This window comes from Schistocerca gregaria, chromosome 3 (genome assembly GCF_023897955.1).
Source record: "Schistocerca gregaria isolate iqSchGreg1 chromosome 3, iqSchGreg1.2, whole genome shotgun sequence".
Lineage (NCBI taxonomy): Eukaryota > Metazoa > Arthropoda > Insecta > Orthoptera > Acrididae > Schistocerca > Schistocerca gregaria.
Window position 1 is genome coordinate 419,152,839 of NC_064922.1, and position 16,215 is coordinate 419,169,053.

A 16,215-nucleotide genomic window follows, 5' to 3' on the forward strand; every position below is an offset into this window, starting at 1 on the left:
GAATGCCAAAGGGTTTCCTACGCCATATTAGGGATGATACTGCATTGTTTTTGGTTTGCCATGTTTTTGTCCACCTCCTATACCTAGGGGTCCTTTATTTTGATGTTAAGTGATCATCTCATGAGACAGGAATGTTCGCTCTATAGGTGTAATCTTGCGAACGTACGCCTTCTACTGTAAACATTGCAGCGTGCCCTTCCAACCTACTTACTACGTGGAGGATGTTTGGTATATTCTTTAGGAAGCGTTTTTCTGCTGGCATGCTGTTCGTAGTCTTCGCCAAAGCTTGCGTTCTGGGAGCAACTTAACAGGGGGAAATGAAATTTACTTTGAATGGAGTTCAATGATGCCCAGCCAGTTGAAACTTCGTATTGGCATTCTTGTGCTGCACCAAAACACACACCCAGTTGGCATATTCCAAACAGCCGTAACTTCTATGAATTACCTTTTTTTTATTTACGACAACTAGTCCAGTTCTACTACTCTTGGTGCATATTTTAATGTCACTAATAGCAGTAAGTACAGAGTGGGGCAAATAAAAGTGGTTCGGAGGAGTGGATGTGATTGAACGTGAATTTGTAGCAGCATTAACGGAGGAGGAAAACACTACAATTACTTCCAACAGGGTAGAGCAACTGTCCTTACAGCCGACCGAACGTTGGAACACATTTACACAATCTTCACGTCTGACAGAGTTGGTAGGAGTGGTCAGTCTGGTCGCGGCTCTAGCTTGCCACCCAGGTGACCCCATCTGTCAATGTGCGATTACTTTGTATGGGGAGCCCTCAAAAGCCTAAGGTGTATCGCAATAACCCGCATAGTATTTAAATAACTGCAGCAATTTCAGCTGTCCAGATTTGATCTGCCTTCAGTAATTTCTTGACCAAGGACTAAAACTATCAAGAGATGAAAGGTGGTCACTTTCAGTGAGGTTAGTGCTTTATTTCCTTCCCTCTGCTGTGTTTATTTGTACGTTGGAGCTCTGTTCTCTGGGCCACTTTTATTTGCCCCACTCTGTAAATTACAGTAGTTCTGCAGAGCGTTACCAACCAATGACTGGCACCAACACGCTTGCCAGTAATTGGAAACTGTGCGACACAGCAGGTGCACAATGGAGCTCCATGGTTTGCTACTCTTATTAGTAGGCACAGAGCACTCTCGTCCTGACCGCTCACTGAAAATCCGCCACCTCCACAGAAACTGATCTTTCTGTAGTTTTTTTCTGTGTGTCTCCATCCCCTACTGTAACCATCACCATATTTATGAAAGAAACGAGTATATTTCTGACTTGCCCGTGTGGCGTTGATATTAGCTAATCTGTGTTTCTTTGATGTTAGTACGCGGTACACAGTAAAAACCAAGAATCATCTTTATCTTCCGTACTGTCTTCGTTATACAGCTTATTTAAGTAGTACTCTTGCAGATAAACTGGAATACCATGCCGACATAGAATTCCTTGGTTTTGAACGATTACTGTCAAACGGAGTTTCGTCCTAAGTTGGTAGAAACTTATAATCGCTCTAGGCCTTGACTTTGAATGGTCAAGAAATTTGTGGCTGGAATTATAACATGTCAGTACTTCTCTTGGAGATGCTCCAAGTAATAGTACCAAGCACAGACGAAAGTAGGTTCCAATACGTTACTCTGACCATCGATTGGGCTTTAATCAAATAGTTGAGGACACGGCATATCAGAAGAAGAGTACGGTGTTGTTTCACGTGCATGGGAAGCGTTCCGAATCACAGGCACCTCTGCTCGAGATGGCGGCCAAACTGTGCAACAGGCAAGAAGTGGCTCCCGTCAGGCAGCGGGTGCTATCTCAAACACATTTGGCATCACAACGAGGCGCGCAATTTCACGCTCCACAGTGTTACGGCGACTGCACCGGAGTGGTCTTTCTGTCGGACGACCAGTACGTTGTGTTCCTTTGACACTCGCACATCGGCGGCGCAATTGCGATGGTGCCAAGCGCAATGGTACTCGACCAACGAGGAGCCGGGCCGCGTGCTCTTCTCAGATGAGAACAAATTCATTCTTGGATTCTGGACGTAACCTCATATGGCGAGAGGTGGGAATATGTCATGCACTCAGGAAAATTCCCGAACATTATAGTTTTGGTGGGCTAGGTGTCACGGTGTCGGGGAGCGTAATGTTGCATTTACGTACTGATCTCCAAACCTTTTGAAACACGGTACAGTCACCTGTAAACGTTGTTGTTAACCTGTATTCCTCTCTAATGTGCGTCTTTTCAGAGGGACATTCAGCCCTGTCTTCATTTTGATGTATGATAATGCGCGACCGCACCGACTTGCGCCCCGCCACAAGAACCCGTTACCAGCCTTGTGGCTAGCATGGGAGTACATTGCAAAGCATGCATTGCTGTCCATGGTCGTCATACATCCTATAAGAGCCATGTCCTGCCTTCTGTAATGTCCTGGTGGCGATCATAAAAAGCGTTGATTTCACTGTTATTTTTGTCTTTGATAAAAGTGTCATTTCTGTTCGTCTAATTGCGTACTGCTTTCAGTTGTGTATCACAGTGCAGCAGTTTCTTCTATGTATGATCCAAGTGTTATCAAACTATTCTACTTGGCAGTGCCACATCATGCGACAGTTACTTTCGTTTTTAAATTTTGCACACTAGTGCAGAAATTCTACAGAGCGAGTACCGCAAAGTCAGGCATTGTAGTTTTGGTACCTAAACAACGTAATGCGAAAACAGGGCATCTGGTGTGCTGGACGAACAGCGTGGAAATTTATGGAGAATCTATATTTTCGGCTAATAAGATGTTTAAGTTATACTTAACGACGATCGGGCGAGAACATATCTCTATTTGTGATTCTAGCTTCAAAATAAATTAATGGAAGTCTATCGTTCATTCTTTCGTAATGTAATTCGCTAGACTAAGGAAGGAAACAGAAACGGTGGACTACCAAGTCCATCAGTCCAGTCAAATTGTAGGATTAAAAGCCTATCCATAACAAAAGGCGGGGTATAAGATTTTATTATTTTAGCTTGTTCATATGTTGGGGAAGACTGGAAAACCATGTCTTGCCAACAAAAATTATGTTGGCTAAACTATCTGTAGTCAAAATACTTTGAAAATTTTGGAGTTTTTTTTTCAAAAATCTGTTTTTGTAATCGTAGTACTTCGACATTTATTTCCTTTTTAAAAGAGCACAACCTTTTTTAGAAATTTAATTACTACAAATTTTTCTGTACCTAATACCAAAGGCGCTATAGGACGCCAAAATTAACAGTTTTTCAAACTTTGCGCAAAAAGGTAAAATAGCAAGTTTTTGAGCACTTTTATTTCAGTTTCTGTTTATACAGTAGAAATACATCTTATGTTACAGAATGGAATTGAACAACTAACTTTGCGGAACGGCCAATATACGAGCGTTGGAAATTAAGTAGTGCCAACTATTTATTCACAACCGACACAAAAGAGTGACATGTTTGCACCTGTTACTGTCATTCAAGGTAGTCACCAGCGTTGTGTAGAACCTCTTGCTAGCGATGTGGAAGGCGTAGTATACCATTAGCAGAGCCTGTTCTGCTGATGGCGCGAATGGAGCGGTCTAAAGTTATGGTGATTCTCGTGTACGACTGTGAGGAACGCATTACCTTCCTCCACGGCAGAACGTCAATGCACAGTATTACTAGTCGTTTATGGAGCATCACCTGCGACCCGCTATGCGAAAGACGTGGCGACACTTTCTGCGCAACCCACCCATCATTTTGCGCGGGCGCATACAGCGCAAGCTGTGACTGCTCTGTTCGGTCAATGGGAGCGAGAAGTCCTTCGATTTGATCCCGAAGATGAAAGGAACCACTTCGTGGCATTCGCTTTAGAACTGTCGCAGCGATTCGACAGGCAGTAGACCGCTCCATTCGCACCATCAACAGAACAACAGGCTCTGCTAACGGTATACTACGCCTTCCACATCGCTGGCAACGGGTTATACGCAACGCTGGTGACTACTTTGAAGGACAGTAACCGGTGCAAACATGTAACTTCTTTCTATCGGTTGTGAATAAATGGTTGTCATTATTTAAGTTCCAACCCTGGTATATAGTATCGCTTACATTACATTCAGTATCAACAACAGTCAGATCAGATTGGTGAAGCTTTTTTGTGGACTGTAAGGCAAATTATGTACACGTTCTGCACGCTTTACAATTGAATGACGTCAATGGTCAGTTGTAAGAAGAAGTGTGTAGAAATTGTTATTTAGCAAACAGCGGTTCAAGCTTTAGTTGGATCAGAGAGGGTACACCAAGACCTTCAGGAGAAGTTTTTGTACAACGAACGGTACGAGAATAACTTGGTCACATTTCTTAAAAAAGGAATTTGTAGAGAGTAGCTTTGTTGTGGACAGGCAGATGAATATGCTGGCTCTATGTTTGGAACATCTGTCATTTCAAGAACCAACGATTCTGGAAGTGTGGTCATAGTGGGAGAAGATGTTGACCTTGTGCTCATGACTGATTTAGGACAAGGCATCGAAAACTTATTTTCTCTAAAGCCAAGAAGGCATCTCTGGTGACACCAAGGAACTTGGTCCATCAAAACATTGTTGAAGTACCCTGCCAGAAGTATTATTTATCCAGAAGTGATAAGTGTTAGTAAGTGTTAATGCCGTTTTAATTACAACAAATATACTCATGTTTAATCTGTATCGATAGTTTCTTTACAGAAGTATAATTAGCTATAATTTCCGTTCAGTTCCATTTTCTGTCACTGGTTTACACGCACAAAGAGTAAATGATGTAGTTTTATAGTTATGCTTGAGTCTCGACTAGATGGATACCCGAGGCCGAGCGGTTCTAGGCGCTTCAGTCTGGAACCACGCGACGGCTACGGTCGCAGGTTCGAATCCTGCCTCGGGCATGGATGTGTGCGATGTCCTTAGGTTAGTTAGGTTTAAGCAGTTCTAGGGGACTGATGACCTCCGCTATTAAGTCCCATAGTGCTCAGAGCCATTTGAACTATTTGATGGATACCCGGAATCTCCGAATCACATACGGAGTAACTGAGTACTGAAAAAGTGAGATTTTCAATTCAAAAACATAACATATTTTGTATTTCTACTTTGTAAACAGAAATCGAAATAAAAGTGCTCGTATTTTCCATTTTACAGAAAATTTGAAAAAATATCTTTTTCGACGAAGTGTATAGCCCTTGATAATGGGTGCAGTACACAGTTGTAGTAATCAAATTTTTAGAGAATTTTGTTCTCTTTGAAAAAGGAAATAAACATCAAAGCACTAGTAGCACAAGAATCTGAGATGTTTTGAAGAAAAAAACCTGAATATATCCAAACTCTTCAGTGTTTTTACTACAAGAATTTTAGCCAAGATAAATTCCTCTTTTCAACAACATGTACGAGTAAAAAATAATAAATAAAGTCTTCTATCCCATATTTTGCACGATATATCTCCTATATGACTGGACTATATGTAGGATTCCAAGATAGCATTGAGTATACAGGGAGCGTTAAGATAAAGCTTTCGTCAACCCTAAGGTTGGTTTGAGTACCATTATTCTTTACTAGATACGGTCAGGATTAACTCTCAAAATTCCAAGAGTCCACCATCCAATTTTAGTTATGCCAGCTTCTACTTCAACAATCGACAACAAGAGCAAAATTGGATAAATTTGTAATTATAAAGAAGGATGCCGACAACGTATCTTTTTGTGTACTGTGTGCGAATGGAGTAGGATCCTACGTCCTATGGTGAAGAGAAAGGACGTTTTATTGATATTTTATCACACCTAATGGGCTGTGAACGGATCAATAAGAAAGGATGTTCTCGTATTGATACAATATTCACAAAAGGGCAGTATGATGATAAAACACACATTGCTATGACGTCATTCATTGATAAAATTGCAGCATCAGCGAAAGATTTGTCTCAAAGAACCGCAGAGATGATGGTTGAGGCGCCCAGCTTCGGCTTCACAAGACAGTTTCAGAAGTAACAATCCGCAGTGCAAACCTACAATTAGGATTAGGAAAACAATCTGTTGTGAAAACAAGTTCCGAGAGAAACGTTACATGGTATCAAAATTTTAAACACGTAAGCGGAGACAGAGTAGGCCGTCTGCCGTAGTTGTCGCGAAGTAGGTGTTTATATCGTACTACAGCAACACCTAACTAATTATAATTATATTAATAGTTAGCTATATCGTGTGGGTAGAGGTGCTTCAATACCCATTTCACACTTGTTTTGGAAACGTAGCATATTTCAACTATTCCACCAATTACTTTATTCTCTCAATGTAATCATAAGTCACATTTAGGGTTAAGAATAAGAAACAAATTTAATCGTCTATTTTTACCTTAATGCACTTACACAGTAGAAACTTACTCGCATTGTGCATTGCCGGCCGTGGTGGCCGCGCGGTTCTAGGCGCTTGTCTGGAACCGCGCGACCGCTATGGTCAGAGGTTCGAATCCTGCCTCGGGCATGGATGTGTGTGATGTCCTTAGGTTAGTTAGGTTTAAGTAGTTCTAAGTCTAGGGGACTGATGACCTCAGATGTTAAATCCCATAGCGCTCAGAGCCATTTGAACCATTGTGTATTGTTGTATGGAACAGTATTAGTAGTGCAAAATGTGTGATCCAGTTTGGTGAGTATACATGTAGCTATAGGTCGATGTTTTATCCAAAAAGGATATCGAGAAAACAGAGGAATGAATATCTGACTCAACTCCAAATACTAGCCGACTGATTTGTTAGACCCAGCCACAAAGATGATGCAAAGACGATTGGGAGCGTACATTACTAAATGGTTTTTGAAATTTTTCCAGTGTGAATTATGCAACGTGTACTGCAGTGTGAATTAATCACTATCAACTTCATATATCCTAATATCGAAAATATTGATCACCAAATAATAGTTACAGCATCTGATCACTACCGACTGTTCGTAACCACCAGCAAGTGTTTCTGACACCCAACTCATTTATAGTTTCCAGTCTGGTGCATAGAATTACGTCATACGGAGACGTTTAATGTTACGTTGGTTTACCCTCTAATCATTTTTATAATCTCCACTCTTATAAATTGGTTGTCTTAACCTATAAAGGTTTCCTGCGAATGACTTCTACATCCATATTTCACAAGACAGTGCACACGATGCAACTAACAGCACATGCTGTACCTGAAGAACTTTCGAAGCCCTATGTTCTAATTCATATTCAACTTTCGTAGTTATTACGCGTGATTTGTATTTGGGAAATTAGTACGTTTCTTGTTATTCAGCAAATTTGGGATGCTCTCACGCTGACAATACAAATCCGTGACAAAACGGGTACTGTTTCTTTAAATCTTCACCATCCCCCCGAGCACACAATTTGGCGAAGACTCCATACCGATAAAAATTACGACAGTGGTTCGAACGAAGGCCCTAAAAATGTGCTTCTCCATGGGTGAACTGCTCTTTCTTGGGTCTCGTCCGAAAAACCTGAAGACCGGCGCCTGCCATTCTCAATCAAAAATTCGCTTGCGTTTAAATTATGGTGCTGACCAGAGCAGGTCATCGCTGACACGAGATCAAACCATTTGGCCAAAAGATACGCTATACGTACAGCTGTTCCGTCAGTGTGGTGTATACTACTATCTCCGAAACGGTCTGTGATGGAGCGGATGGTCAACAATGTATATGAACCGTTTTGCAGTGTAAATGAGAAAGGAAATCAACCTAAAATGCAACCATCTCCGAGTTACAAGCTGGATTCCTGATAGACCGATAGATATTGCTCACCAGGAATTCCCTGCACCCCTTACAGCAATTATGACTCATCAAACCCCACAACGTCTGTCATTATTCCATATTTTAAACACTGGCTTCCGTCCGTGTCAGAACCGGTTTGGTACACGTCGCACCAATGGTGAAGCTATAGGCTTGACCAAAAAAGGGTAGCGGCTTACAGTATTAATGGACAGTAGTATCTCCGATTGGTCGCTCTTACTTGTGTTGTGGCTATGTGCGACAAATCTGTTCTACACACAACAGCCATTGTGCAATTAGTAAACAATCGAAAAGCGGATTTTTCGATGACGGTAAGGCTGAAATGATACGCCAGCTCTCTGGAGCTATTCACTTTTGGTCTGTCGAGAGGTCAGCTACATTTTCTCTTCACTGCGAGATCGGTAAGGGGAACCTGTCCGTGTTTACAAGAGGGAAACTCTCTCGCATCGATTTCTTACAAATGGAGAGGTCGACCCCGTGCCCACAGACGAACGTGAGTTCTGCAGAACGGTCCCAGCAACAGAGACCCTGTGTTTTCGAAGTGACTAGGATACCACAGCGCATAAATTGCTCATTTTCGGGGTATGTACATTTCTTTGACTGAAGCGTGTATACCTGATCTAACTCTCTCGTCCGGCTGTATCTATGAGAACACGGTCTCTCAGAGTACACCACCGCACCACCTGCATGGGTGTTTCATACTTCCTACAACCAAGCGATGTTGAATAGTTGTTAAAGACACCGTATCGTACTCGTGCACGGAAAAAGTAGGGTTAAATCTTCAGTCATGATGAGTTCGGTTTTCCGTGTTTCTCGAAATCTCTTCCGTCGAATTTTGGGATAGGTAACGGCCGATTCATTTCCCCATCCTTGTCCAATCGGAGTTATTTGTTTTTCTTTTATTTTTCTAGAGGACATGTCACTTCTCATTTACGATTGGTTTCATGTACTGTCTCTCGTCTCTTCGCGGAAATTTATCGATTATTCTTATTTCAAACAGCTCGTTCATAGTATTTCTTTTTACTAACGTGATTGTGTCGTTTGATCACATTACACGAAGCGATTCTGAACACTTATCAGTGTAATACTGATGGATATGGAGACATCCACTGATGAACAGTACTTGGTTTACAAGAGACCAACAGCTATTATTCACTGTTTATCATTACGCCGAAAAAAGAGATAATCAAAACGGTGACCACAACAACATTGTTTTCAAAAGTATATGTGCTATAGGCGAAAGCACCCTTCGCTCACCATTAAGGAATTCGCTAAGAGCAAAACTGTTTAATGCAACAATGCACATTGCGTGTAAGTTTCTGTCACATACGTGCATCAACATAAAAATAGACGAGTAAATTTGTTTCTTATTCTGAACGCTAAATGTGGGATGAATGATTATACTGAGCGAATAATGTGGTAGGTAGAATAGGTGAAATACAATAAGGTCACAGAAGTCATGGGACACCTCCTGATGTCTTGCCGGACCTCCTTTTGCCCGCCGTAGTGGAGCACATCGACGTGGCATGGACTCAAGTCGTTGGAAGCCCTTGCAGAAATATTAAGACACGCAGCATTTCTAGCCGTCTATGACTGCTAAAGTGTCGTCAGTGCAAGATTTTGTGCACAAACTGACCTCTCGATTATGTCCCAGAAATGTTCGACGGTACTCGTTGCGGGGCCACCTGCGTGGCTAAATCATCCGCTCGACTTGTCCAATCGTGAAAAACTGTGGCCCGGTGACATGGCACATCGTCATACATAAAAATTCCATCGTTGTTTGGAAACATCACGCTCATCAATGGCTGCAAACAATCTCTCAGTAGCCGAACATCGAGAGGACCCAGTCGAATCCATGTAAACACAGCCCGTACCGTTATGGAGTCACCACCAGCTCGCACAGTGCGTTGCTCACGACCTGGGTCACTGTCTTCGTGGAGTTTGCGCCAAACTCTAACACAATCATCAGCTCTTACCAACTGAAATAAGAACTCATCTGAACAGGTCATGGTTTTCTAGTCGTCCGGGGTCCAGCAGATATGGTCACGAGCCCAGGAGACGCGCTCCAGGCGACGCCGTGCTGTTAGCAAAGGCATTCGCGTCGGTTGTCTGCTGCCAACTTTCGTCGTGCTGTCGTAACAGATAACGTTCGTCGCACGCCCAACATTGATTTCTGTGGTTATTTCATTGCAGCGCTGCTTTCAGTTTATATTGAAAATTCTAAGAAAGCGCCGTTGCTCTCGATTGCTAGTGAAGGCCGTCGGCCACTGCGTTATCGGTGGTGAGAGGTAACGTCCGAAATTTGGTATTCCCGCACATTCTGTGGACCTCGGAATATTGAATTCCTAAACGAGTTCCGAAATGGAATGTCCCATGCGTCTAGCTCCAACTACCATTCCGCGCTCAATGTCACTTTAGCAGTGATTTACCACCAGAATCAGGCTCCTGATCATACAGCATTTTGGTCTGAAGATGACCACAGGCGTAGTCGAAACCGGTTACCAGAACAAATAAATTGTGATCAAGACTGATTTTAATAGTAACTATTAGTAATAACATTGATCACTGTCTGCTTCCATGATGTATTCAAAAGAAATTAATTCCGGAAACAATTGACTTCTACGGCAATAAAAAATATGGCACTCACGTGGTGGATCAAATGGCACGAAAATATACTGTTCAAGCCGGCACACGTTGATGGCCGGCTCATATATTTCATAATGTTCCTGACTTGGCATCTACCCACCCCTAGAACATTTTCAAGAAAGTGACAGAGAAGAAGATACTCGCCGAAATGACACCCTGAAGGAGCTTCGTATGGGGTATTTAGGCTCAAAAATGTTCAAATTTGTGTGAAATCTTATGGGACTTAACTGCTAAGGTCATCAGTCCCTAAGCTTTCACAATACTTAACCTAAATTATCCTAAGGACAAACACACACACCCATGGCCGCTGGGATCAGACGCACAGTCCATATTTAGGCTCGAATCTTAAATTAGTAGAAACAGAACCGGAATTTGAAGACTATTTGGAAGGAAATAAAATGAGGAGGCAATGTTAATTGAAGAAAATTTAAAACAGCGTTTTACAAATATGTTGTGGCACGTGGATTTGGCAAACATGTTTCTGACCTCAACGGCACTAAATAAAATATTTAAGTAATGTATTTATGATATTGAGTACCTACTAAGTACGTCACAAATACTAAAAGAACTTGAAATAAAAACCGTGTCTATCCATTAGATAACATCGTTTCTTTATAAAAAATATACGTGTTTGCAATAAATGGAAAAATATTAAATTTGCGAAGATCATACAATGTGTCACAATTTAGTGTTAGGTCCCATAGGTAAATGTTTTCTAAACTTAGGAATACATAGCTGAAACGATAGTAATGAGAACGAAAACAGTAATTCCAATACAGCGGTCAAAATGACTGCTGTTGTTATATAGTATGTTCCAACGTTTCTATATGCTTTCAAGTCAAATTTGGAAAAAAAAAATCTTCGTTATAGAATAATTTCTGAGACACGTTGTACAACAGACGTCTGACTGTGTTTTAATGTGAGTGTAATGTCGTGAACGTATGGGATATGGGAAATATGGAATGACCTCCCAACAATCTTCCTAGATAGTTGTGAACTAGCGGTGTGCGGTCGTGCATAGTCGCGTTGCAGTGACGCTTCAAGCAGTCTTCCAGGTCACTTTTGAGATGGGTCCCGGAAGCATCAACGTTATTACTAGTAAACATAGGCAATTGCTATAAACACTGATGGCAAACGATTCGATGAGGAACAATACGTACTTCAAATTTTGTGCCATAATTCGCTTTCTTGTAAGGGCTCAGTCACTCCTTCCATTCTTTACGCTAAACCGACATAATGACATCTTTTGTACATTTCGTGTTTCAGTAGAAATATTACCTTCAATATTTAGTACTCTGACCGTCAGAAAACTGTTTCGAAATGCTTTCACTCAACCCTGACTTCAGGGTATACACTTACTCAACGATTTTGACCTTGTGTCGGAGGGTCGTAAAACCACGACAAAATAGAATACAGGAAATAAACATGCACCAAACGAACATTTTGATGACCACTCTATTCCGGGTTCTTTTTTCTTTTCAGTAAGTAGTAAACTAAAGAAGTGGGAAGAATATAAATCACGATATGTTCCCGCAAATACATCACTAACCTACCTGACTAAAAGCTTTAGCTGAAACTCACAGCCCAAACAGGAAGAGTTACAATGTTGTGTTCCAACACAGCATTTTCTGCTGTCCTTAACTGACGACAGGACCTTAAATGTAACAAAAAATTACTAGATGGAAACTAAAAGCCAATATGGCACGAAAGGTACAGCAAAGACAGCAATAACTAAAAAGTCACGTCTCGTTTAAGTTCACAGTAGAAACTTGACTGTAGAGAAATTAACAAACAACACTTTTGGAATAAGGCTCTTACATGATCTGTATATTTCTACAAACGATGGAAATACACTGACAGACAAGGTAATGTGAAATTAACTAAGAACTGCTAACGGAAATGGAGGGGACAGATTAAGATGCGAAAACAGACATGCATATTGGAGAACATTCAGAAATAACTAATGTTAAAGAACCCACAATAGCTTACGCACTCCAACTCCAAATAAGCAACAAGGCAAAAAATTGCACAGTCGGAACATACCAGCATATTCCAAGTGGGCGTGGTCCACAAAACCTCTATGGAGAAATATGTCCTTATGGAATTCATTTATAAATTGCAATGCTACCGCTGAAACTACTAATCAAAAACTTTTATCGTGTCGAATAATACATAGAACTGTAACTGTAAGGTACACTATAAAGAAATAAAGATGCCCATCATGTAGGAAACGCTATATTACATATATATACATATGTGAAATAATGGAAAAAGTGAGTGTGAATGGAATGTGTGTGTGTGTAGCTTCGACAGATAAACCTTCAACTACTTCAAATCACTGTATGGCATCAACACAGTACACAAACCGACATTTCAGTTCAGTCTACAATTACAGTGAAGCCAACAATGTAGCATCCCATAGTCAATACACCACTATGAGCAAAAAAGAAACGTCACATTCCGTATTCCACATATAGTGCCAAATGTTCGGAAGGGAGGTCAGTGTGGAAAGTGAAAACCTTATAAGAATACACCCAGGTATCACTTAAAAATCTTTCCAAGACGAAATTAGGTGCAAGCATATAATTTTTCTTTACTTCGGTTCTTTGTAGTATCCAAATCACTGGTTTCTATTCGGACAGTAGTTCATTAAAAACAGAAAAAGTGTCAGTTCAATATCCCTACTTACACTAAAAAACAGATTAACGTCAAATCTGCCTGTACCTTGGTACAGTAACAATAATATCCGCTTTACTACTTTCTCCGATATACAAACCATTGTCCAAAACTAAAAACACGATTTGTTAACATTAGTGAAGTGCAGAATTTTAAGTATGCATGACCCTCATCTACGAAAGTTACATCCCCAAAAGTGAAACACATTATAAGATTAAAAAAAGAGAGACCAGAAAAACCTAACTCTGCTACATTATTTTATAATTTGTAGTTCACACCTACCACGAACGAAGTGGCAATGATAAGCAGACTACTTACAGCAGAAAAAATAAACACAATTATGAAATATATTCGGCATCTAACGAATCTGGGATAATTTTTTTCGAATGCTGTACCCAAGATAGGCTATATTTTAAATTGGTGGCCATATTAATGTAGAATTACCTGTTTGCTGCGACCTTTTATTTAACGTAGCGTTCAATTTAATATCCTCCGTTGCTCGATGTTCAGAAGCATTCTGTTACACCTAAAACAGTGCGGTGCTCATAAACAAGTTGCTTGTATACTCTCCCACACACATGAAATCCATTTCACTGATCAAAGCATTCCATAAAAGTCGAGGATTTGTCGTCACAAATTTCTGGCCGTGTATTTCTTTAAAATCGCACTAAAAATTTGTTGTTCTCACACATATGCACATACACATAGAAACAACAAATTCACCGCACGTACACAACTTATGACACTTCTTGTCAGCTACAAGTAACTTACGATGCTAAATGAAGCACCGAGTTTATTGATATGACAACTTCCTACGTCACGAACGCCATCTGCTGACCGAAAGTGTTACTAGCAGTAGCAACCGCCCGCCAAAGATAATTACAATCCACAGACGTTGTATTGCGAGCTATCGAAAGTCACGCAACTGGCAATCGCTATACAAAATCGCAACAGACTCCGTGCGACAAAACCATGGGGTTTTGTGTTACAGCGTCCTTCTGCGAGTCCTTGACAGTGATCGCTAACCAATACAGAGAAAACTGTGTGTGAAACAAATCATGTAAGGGAATGAGTCGACAATCCATATGCCAAAAGGTCTTGTTACTTGATGGTACAACATACATTTTTGTTTCGCTTTTTTGTATTAATCGCTTTACAATTCCTTGTGCCACTTGTGCAAGACAATTTCTTCCGTATCTACACATCTGCAGTATTTGTATATATTCAACCATGCTTTGTATTTTCAGGTTTTCAAAAGACATTTGCAATAGCAAGTACAACGATGAATCAAATCAATTAAGAACATCATAATGAGGCTTCTTGCTGAGACATTTGTTGTAAATGATCTCCACGATAGGAGACGAAACAAATATACACACACTTTGAGTAATAAAGAAATTACGCAAAGATCTTATGTAATGCAGTTTTTGTTAAACGGAAGATACCTCATATATAGATTGACTATTTTCCAGAGTATTGAACTAAATCAATGAAGTCTACCATTTGCATTACTTATGATTAAAGTTATGTGATCTTTCCAGTTCACACCACCATAAATTGTTGGAATAAGACCTGGGAGTAGACAACATTCCGTTAGAACTACTGATAGCCTTGGGAGAGCCAGCGCTGACTAAACTCTTTCATCTGATGAACAAGATGAATGAGACAGGCGAAATACCCTCAGACTGCAAGAAGAACATAATAATTCCAATTCCAAAGGAAGCAGGTGCTGACAGGTGTGAAAATTACCGTACTATCAGTTTAATATCTCACAGTTGCAAAATACTAACACAAATCCTTTACAGAAGAATGGAGAAACTGATAGGAAACGACCTCAGGGAAGATAAGTTTCGATTCAGAAGAAATGCAGGAACAGACAAGGCAATACTCACCCTACAACTTCTCATAGAAGTTAGGTTAAGGAAATGCAAACCTACCTTTATAGCATTTGTAGAGGTGGAGCAAGATTTTGGCAATGTTAACTGGAATACTCTCTTTCAAATTCTGAAGGTGGCAGGGGTGAAATACAGGGAGCGAAAGGCTATTTACAATTTGTACAGAAACTTGATGGCAGTTATAAGAGTCAAGGGACACGAAAGGGAAACAGTGGTTGGGAAGGGAGTGATACAGGGTTGTAGCCTTACCGCTTTGTCATTCCATCTATATATTGAGCAAGTAGTAAAGGAAACAAAAGAAGAATCTGGAGTAGGAATTATATCCTAGGGAGAAGAAATAGAAACCTAGACATTTGTATTAGATTGTGTTTCTGTCATAGGCAGCAAAGGACTTGGAAGAGCAGCTGAATGGAATGGAAAGTGTCTTGAAAAGAGGATGTATGATGACTATCAACAAAAGCAAAATGAGGATAGTGGAATGTAGTCAAATAAAATGAGGTAACACTGACGGAATTAGATTAGAAAACGAGACTAGATGAGTTTTGCTATTTGGGAAATAAAATAACTGATGATGGTCGAAGTAGAGACGTATTTACAACTAAATCAATACAATGAAATGAATACCCTTAGCTGCACAGAGGTGTTGATATACGTCAATGGGCACAGTTGAAAATGTGTGCCCCGACTGGGAATCGGACCCGGGATCTCCTGCTTACAAGACAGACACACTATCCATCTGAGCCACCGAAGACACAGAGGATAGTGCGACTGCAGGGTCTTATCTCTGGCATGCCTCCCATGAGAGCCACATCCCAAGCTTATTGTCCCGCACTATATTCTTAGTGCCCTTGCCCATTACACTCATTACTGACAGCTTTACTGATTCCCGAAAGAGTTCGGGCAATGTGTGTGCATCCGCACAGCAGATGGTCAAATGGCCGGTGAGCCTTAATTGTATATATTTGAAGATGGCATCTGTTCTTTCAGCCATGTCCGAAAGAACAGATACCATCTTTATATATATAGAAGTATGGAAGATATAAAATGTCAACGGACACTGACAAAAAAAGCTTTTATGAAGAAGAAAAATTTGTCAACATTTAAGTGTCAGGAAGTCCTCCAAGGAAGTATTTGTGTGGAGTGTAGCCATGTACGGAAGTGAAACATGGATGATAAACAGTTTACACAAGAATCGAATATCATCTTTTGAAATGTGGTGCTACAGAAGAATGCTGA

General features: G+C 40.6%; 1 protein-coding gene across 4 annotated transcripts in view; it reads right to left on the reverse strand.

Annotated features, from left to right (window-relative positions):
• The window catches only part of LOC126356220 (SNF-related serine/threonine-protein kinase-like), a 326,256-nt gene extending 312,309 nt beyond the window's left edge, over positions 1 to 13,947 (reverse strand). For 2 of the 4 annotated variants that reach the window (XM_050007035.1, XM_050007036.1), the window contains exon 1: positions 13,529 to 13,905. The gene's annotated coding sequence lies outside the window, so the exon portion shown is untranslated. Of the gene's footprint in view, positions 1 to 13,528 lie in introns of all 4 variants that reach the window. The other 2 variants (XM_050007032.1, XM_050007034.1) reach the window with 2 other exon arrangements.
• Between the last annotated feature and the right edge of the window lie 2,268 nt (positions 13,948 to 16,215).